This window comes from Macaca fascicularis, chromosome 7 (genome assembly GCF_037993035.2).
Source record: "Macaca fascicularis isolate 582-1 chromosome 7, T2T-MFA8v1.1".
Taxonomy (NCBI): domain Eukaryota; kingdom Metazoa; phylum Chordata; class Mammalia; order Primates; family Cercopithecidae; genus Macaca; species Macaca fascicularis.
In genome coordinates, this window is record NC_088381.1 from 4,567,842 (window position 1) to 4,574,751 (window position 6,910).

Consider the following 6,910-nt stretch of genomic DNA (forward strand, 5'->3'; position numbering starts at 1 on the left):
TGGGGAACAACACACACTGAGGTTTATCAGAGGGTGGGAGGCGACAGAGGATCAGAAAAGATAACTAATGGGTACTAGGCTTGAGTACATTGGTGATGAAATAATCTACAACAAACCACCATGACACAAGTTTACCTATGTAACAAATGTGCACATATACCCTGAAACTTAAAAGTTAAATTAAAAAGCAAGTATTTGCAAGTTTTATAGGTGATAATGGTCTATTGTCAATAATATACGGCAACTTCTTAAGAGCTCAAAAATAAAAGGGCATATATCTCCATCAAAAATGGAAATTATTCAAATACCCAATTCTCCATAAAAGCTACAGGCACATCCGAATCACACGAAGAGACACTCAATGCCTTCTGCCATTATGAGGCAGGAGACTGGCAAGTTGTTTTCTAGTCACAATCCTGCTGATCAAGATGAGATCTGGTCCAGACAGCATCTAGCGAAGAAACCAGCAAAAGAAGACAAAGGGATCCCTGGTTGTCCTCACTGCTCACCGGCATGAGACATTCCCTCCAGCGCATGACTGTTTACAAATTCCATGCCAACAACCAGGAATTTACCACCTCTTTCCATGGCAACAACTCAGAAGTTACTGCTCCTGTCCTGGAAAGTTCTGAATCACCTGCCCATTAAGTTTCATTGGTCCACCCCTCAACTTCCATGTAATTGAAAGTAGTTTTACCTTAAAGATAGTTGATAAGAACCCATAGGTTACCAACTGATGCAACGCCTATGAGTTAGCCCTGCTCTTAAAGGAGCAGTACTGTTCAATAAAAGACTGCCATCTATCACCACTGGCTTGCCTGTAAATACTTTCCTGGGTAAAGCCAAGAACCCTGCCAGTTGAAACCCCAAATTTGCGGCTCACCTGTCCTGCAACAATAGGGGATGCGAAGTCTAAAAAACATGATATATACTTCAAAAATCTAAAAGGTATATTGCTATGTGAAAAAATACAAGTTGGAAAAGGCAAAATACTGTGTAATTCTACCTATATGACTCTCTAGAAAAGGAAAAAAGTATAGTGATAGCAAAGAGTCTGGTGGTAACAGGGGGCTTGGGAGAGAGAAATGTGGAATCAGTGAAATACAGGAGGTTTCTTTGGGGTAGTGAAATCACTCTCTCTGATACTGTATTGGTGGATACATAATAATGTTTTCTGAATCATGAAGAACTTTAACACAAAGAGTGTACTAAATTATGCAAACATAAAACCTTATTTAGTAGGTAGAGGGTTTCCAAGGAAGAATGTCCCCCAAAATAATATAACTATGTAATGAATGTATGGAACAACCTCACTAAAGAAAGTGGGGGAAAGCAATGGACCTAAGTAACTTGGGTAATAAGTGGACATGCCGAGGCTAAAAGCCAACGTATTTATCCCTAAGTGCTGTACTTTACTTGGTAAAATTGTTTCCCATTGGGGTATAAGTTACCTGTTCTGAAACCACTGTGCATGTATGTTCAGGCAGTATGATTAAGAGAACAACATCAACTTCTTCACAGGGAGAGTAAGAGACTACATACATCATTCATGTGGTGCTGGATCAGATTATATGGTATTGGAAACATTAGCAGAAATTACACAATTATATAGTTAGCCTGGAGCACCTAGTAGTGGTTAAAGAAAAGAAAATGCTGAACAACAACAAAACCAACCAACCATACAACACTGAACCTTAATTATGTGGGTATTTCAAAATTATACCAGGGACAACTAAAAAACCTTCCAATAGCCAACCATGCAACAATTTGAGCAATCAAATAAATTAGCATATGTAAAGTATAAAATAAAAATCCATGTTTACATGATGATATAAATAATTTATGTATAAATGAACAAATATGAAATAGAATACACACGTGTTTATGGTTGAGGGTTCAAATAAATTTGTAGACATTCTGCCAATAAGAAGGTAGATCATGCATCCCCACATTTTTTTTTTTTGTTTGAGATAGAGTCTGGAGTCTCGCTCTGTTGCACAGGCTGGAGTGCGGTGGCATGATCTCAGCTCACCTCAACCTCTGCCTTCCAGGTTCAAGTGATTCTCCTGCCTCAGCCTCCCGAGTAGCTGGGAGTACAGGCACATGCACTGTGCCTAGCTAATTTTTGTATTTTTAGAGGTTTTGCCATGTTGGCCAGGCTGGTCTCGAACTCCTGACCTCAGGTGATCCACCTGCCTTAGCCTCTCACAGTGTTGGGATTACAGGCATGAGCCATCGTGCTTGGCCCATGACTCCCCACTTCTTAAATGTGTGTTGTGTTAGTGACTTTGTTCTGAAACATTCCATGGGGAAAAGGAAAAATAATAATAATTTCACACTGTGTGATAATTTCATAAAAATGACTTCATCTAGGTGATCAAATTAACATTAGTAATGATAAAGCCTGTTGAGAGCCTGTGTCCTTGGTATGATGTGAGGAGAATGGCACCTTTCCTCTGTCATCTTCCTCTCCCAAACCCACAAATCTAGTCTTATCATGAAAAAAACCTCAGAGAAATCCCACATTAGGAATGTCAATGTAATCAAAAACTAGAAAATTCTAAGAAACTGTGACAGTCAGAGAAGTCTAAGGAGACATGATACCCAACCGTGCTGAGGTATCCTGGGTGAGATCCTGGAACAGAAATTAAACATTAAGTGAAACATAAGAAAATCTGAATCAAGTATAAAGAGTAGTTAATGATACTGTTTAAAATTGGTTAATTGTGACAAATGTCCTACATTAAGAAGTTAATAAAAAGAGCAACTGTAGTGGGATATGTGGAAAATCCATGTACTACATTTAAAACAATTCTGTAAACCCCAAACGATTCTTAAATGTATAAGGCTTCTTTTTATTTAAAGTCACTGCTGACCTTATAAAATAGAACATGAGCAATGTGTTCATGGCCGTTAACGGATCTCCTTAGCTTAATCATGTTCCTTAATCACTGAAGGTCGCTATGACTGTGAAATTATTTGCTATCCTCTAATTGGTGTTATATTTATCTCTGTTTATATTTCTAATATCCATAATGTTTAGTTCTTCTTGTCCTCAAACTTAGATGACAGGTGTTTAATGTATACATGTCCCTAATTTAATCATGACAAATCATGAGACAAATCCATATTGTGGGACATCTTACAAAATACAAAATATCTGACCTGTACATTTCAAAAGGGTCAAGGTCGAGAAAAATAAGTGGAGACTATGAAACTTGCAGATTGGAGAACACCTAATGTGTCAGTTAGACCCTACAATGGTGCCCAGTGATCCCCACCTGCAAGAAATACCTTTGCTTTGTTGAGTTGCTTCCTCGTGTCTCAGGTGACCAGCACATATGAACTCAACTTTTTTCCAACCCAGAGCTCTCCTAGACAGTGGCTGCCTTGGTGGGAATGGAGTGGACACAGGTCCAACAAGTGCCACAAGGGTGTCTGACAGTGTAAACAAATATCATGTGAGAAGGATGCTGCGTCAAAGACTTATGCTTCGGGGTATCCAACAGGATAAATAAGTATCCCATTGAGAGGCACACTGTAAACATCCAGGACCCAGTTTCCAGCAGAGTGCAGCTGTCTGAAGACAGAAAATTCTGTTACCTTGAGACTTTTTGGCTTAATTTTAGAAATATAAGCAGAGATTATTCTAAGTTGCTTTCCAAATCTGATTCTTCATCCAGATCAACGACATATTTATCTCTTTCTCCCTCCCCTTTTATCCTTCGTATCCCATGAATGAGGATCATATGAATCTCACTGTAAGCAGGGAATGGAGATGCATGTGCATTGCAGTTTTCATGGAATGCTTTGCTCTGACCACTTGTTACTTCTCAGCTCCACTTGTTGATACTTAGAAAATGAAACAGGCTTTGGTGTTCCCCAAAGAGTGCACTGAATGAAGAAGAAATTCACATAGTGTATAATTTAGAATGTGTTGAGCATATTTGCACTGAGAGTTTCAGCTTCTACTAGGGCTTAAATGAGTGAACAGGAAGCCCTAATCTCAAGTAGAGGAGTCATACACCCTTTATTCAGACTAGAGGGCGGAGACAGCGTCGGGTTCTTGCCTAAGGACATGGTCAGATGGTGGGGTGTTTTCAGTGGCATCTTTCTGAGAATTCTGGTGGCCAATCCAGACTCAATACAAATCATATCTTCCACACTATCATAGTAATGTTTGCGAGCTTAGTGCTCAGCACTGTGTCCTCTGTGCCTGGGACATCATGGTAGCAGAGATTGAAGTCTATCACTTTTCCAGTCTTAACCCTGAGTACTCAGAGCTCATTGACCATCTTGCCACCTAGAGATGAGTCTGTCCTTCTACAATCTACCTCTCTCTCCTTCCTGGCCTGCCACTTGGTGATTTTTTTTTTCCCTCAAGAATTTATCCATGGATGATCTTCACAGTACACATCATAATAGACCAGATGTGTGCATTGAAATGAAAAGGAAAATGGGATTGTACAAGTCACTTACTTTATAGAAACTCCTGTTATAATGAAATAAAAAGAGCAAACCTCCATGACTTAAGATCGCCAATGTAAATGAAACGGTTCTTTCCTATGGGGTGAACTGTAAGATTAGAGGCGCATGAAGGTTTACTGAATTATAATGCCCCAAATAATAGCACCTGAATTACTGCTACAAACTTCTCAGAAGTGAGAAATATGGTCAAGGTCAGCTGCGTCTCTCACTCTAGGTCTCCAGGACCCAGGAGTTTGTTTTCTCGCTGAAGCTATGAATATGGTATGGAGAATGTAGCCCGTGATCATGGTCTGAAAACGCAAGAGTCTTGACTTTGCAGATGTCCTTGGGAGCGTAGTATGCAGTCCCATGGCTTAGTATACTTTGTGGGTATGGCTTCCGGAACATCCCTGGTGCTCCTCTATAAAGTGGTGTGGCCTGTGAACAGGGAGCTGTGTTGGGGAAGAGGGGACAGTCCCCCCTGCTGTGGGGATCTTTGTTTAGCCAGCACATTTGCAGTCAGCACTCAGCTTGTGTCCATCTCTTAGATCACAGGAAGGTGGGCTGGGGTATGTTGTACTTGCTGTTTGTTCCTTTTTTCTATTAGGCTATTTCCACCTCTGCACAACACACACTGTATCACTAACATGCCTCACCTTCATACATCTGATGTCCAAAGGTTCATTTCCACATCTTTTTGAGCAGGAATTAATCTACAGCTCCATGATTATAAACTTTTTTCATATCTAGTTAACTTTCTTCCATGATAATGTCTACTCTGTGGCTTTTGGGCTTGTCACTGGAAATGGTTTCATTGTGTCCCCACCCAAATCTCACCTGAAATTGTAATAATCCCCATGTGTCAAGGGCAGGGCCAGGTAAAGAAAATGGAATCATGGGAACAGTTTTCCCCATACTCTTCTCATGGTAGTAAATAAGTCTCACAAGATTTGATGGTTTTATAAATGGGAGTTCCCCTGCACAAGTTCTCCTGTCTGCCATTATGTAGGATGTGACTTTGCTCCTCATTCGCCTTCTGCCATGATGGTGAGGCCTCCCAGACCATGTGAAACTGTGAGCCAATTAAACCTCTTTCCTTTATAAATTACCCAGTCTTAAGTATGTCTTTATTAGCATCATGAGAACAGATTAACGTACCAAAGGACAATATAGATCCATGACGTGAGTGTCAAGAGAATGTGTGGTCCCATAAATTCATGATGGAGTCTGCATGACGAAGAAAACTGAATTATCACAGTGTTTTCTCAAAGGCTTAAGGCATCGTATTCTTTCAAAACTTGGGGAAAAAAAGGAATCTGTACTAAGAAAACACGCTTAATGCAGAAATATATATGTTCCCCATCACTGGTGCTTCTCAATCTTCTCTTCTAATGTCTGGAAGTCATGTCTTCTAAAATGTCTTTATACTGAGATCCTACAAAGACACTGCCAGAAAGTGCCTGCAAACAGGGCCTTCTAACATATGTGAGAAAGGCATCTTTCCTTGGAAAAGTGGTTACGAACACAGGAATTGGTAACTGGATAATGGTGTGATTGGAAGAAGAAAATGGATGAGTGTCCCTGGAGCGTGACGGTGTCTTTCTGAAGCAGGTGCCCTGCGTAGGAATGGGGTATAATAAGGCAAGCTACTTTGCCATAGTCTCCCTACATCTCCATTCATCCTCTGATCTTTGGCTTTACTGTGGTTTAAATCTGTCTTTGTTATTGCTGTTTTATTTTTTGGTACCTGAATATTACATTTTAAGAAATGCTTTCATCATAGTTTTAGTTTTACAGAAAGTAGTAAAGATAATAGAGTTTCATATATCCTACAGCTTCCTGAAATGTGAACACCTTATATCACCATAGCGTATTTATGAAAACTCAGAAATTGACAGTGGTACAAAACTATTAACTGAAATAGATTTTCTTCATATTTTACCAGGTTTTCCACTAATGTCATTTTTCTGTTCAAGGATCTAATCGAAGATACCACATTACATTTACTGTCAGGCATATTACCGATTGATCGTTGTATAACATAGTACTACACAGTTCAGACTTTCAAACCCAGCCCTACATAGTACTTACAGTTTCTGTGGGTCAGATACCTGGCAGAGAGTTCAACGGAAGGCTCACCTGACAAAGGATCCCCTTCCAAGCTCCTAGAATTCTTGTAAGGATTCAATTTCTGTCCAGGTCAAGATGACTTCACTGGTGTGTTATTCAAAGCCTTTCAGCATTAATAACAATCAATAAAATCAGACGAGTAGAGAACTTTTCCCAATGCACTGTATGAAGCCAGTGTTCCCTGACACCACAGCTAGACAAAGACATTTCCCGAAAGGAAAATTACAGACCAATATGAAATAGGTAAAAAGTATCAAGGAAGTACTATCAAAATTAACTAGTAACATATAAAAAGGATTATACACTAGGAGCA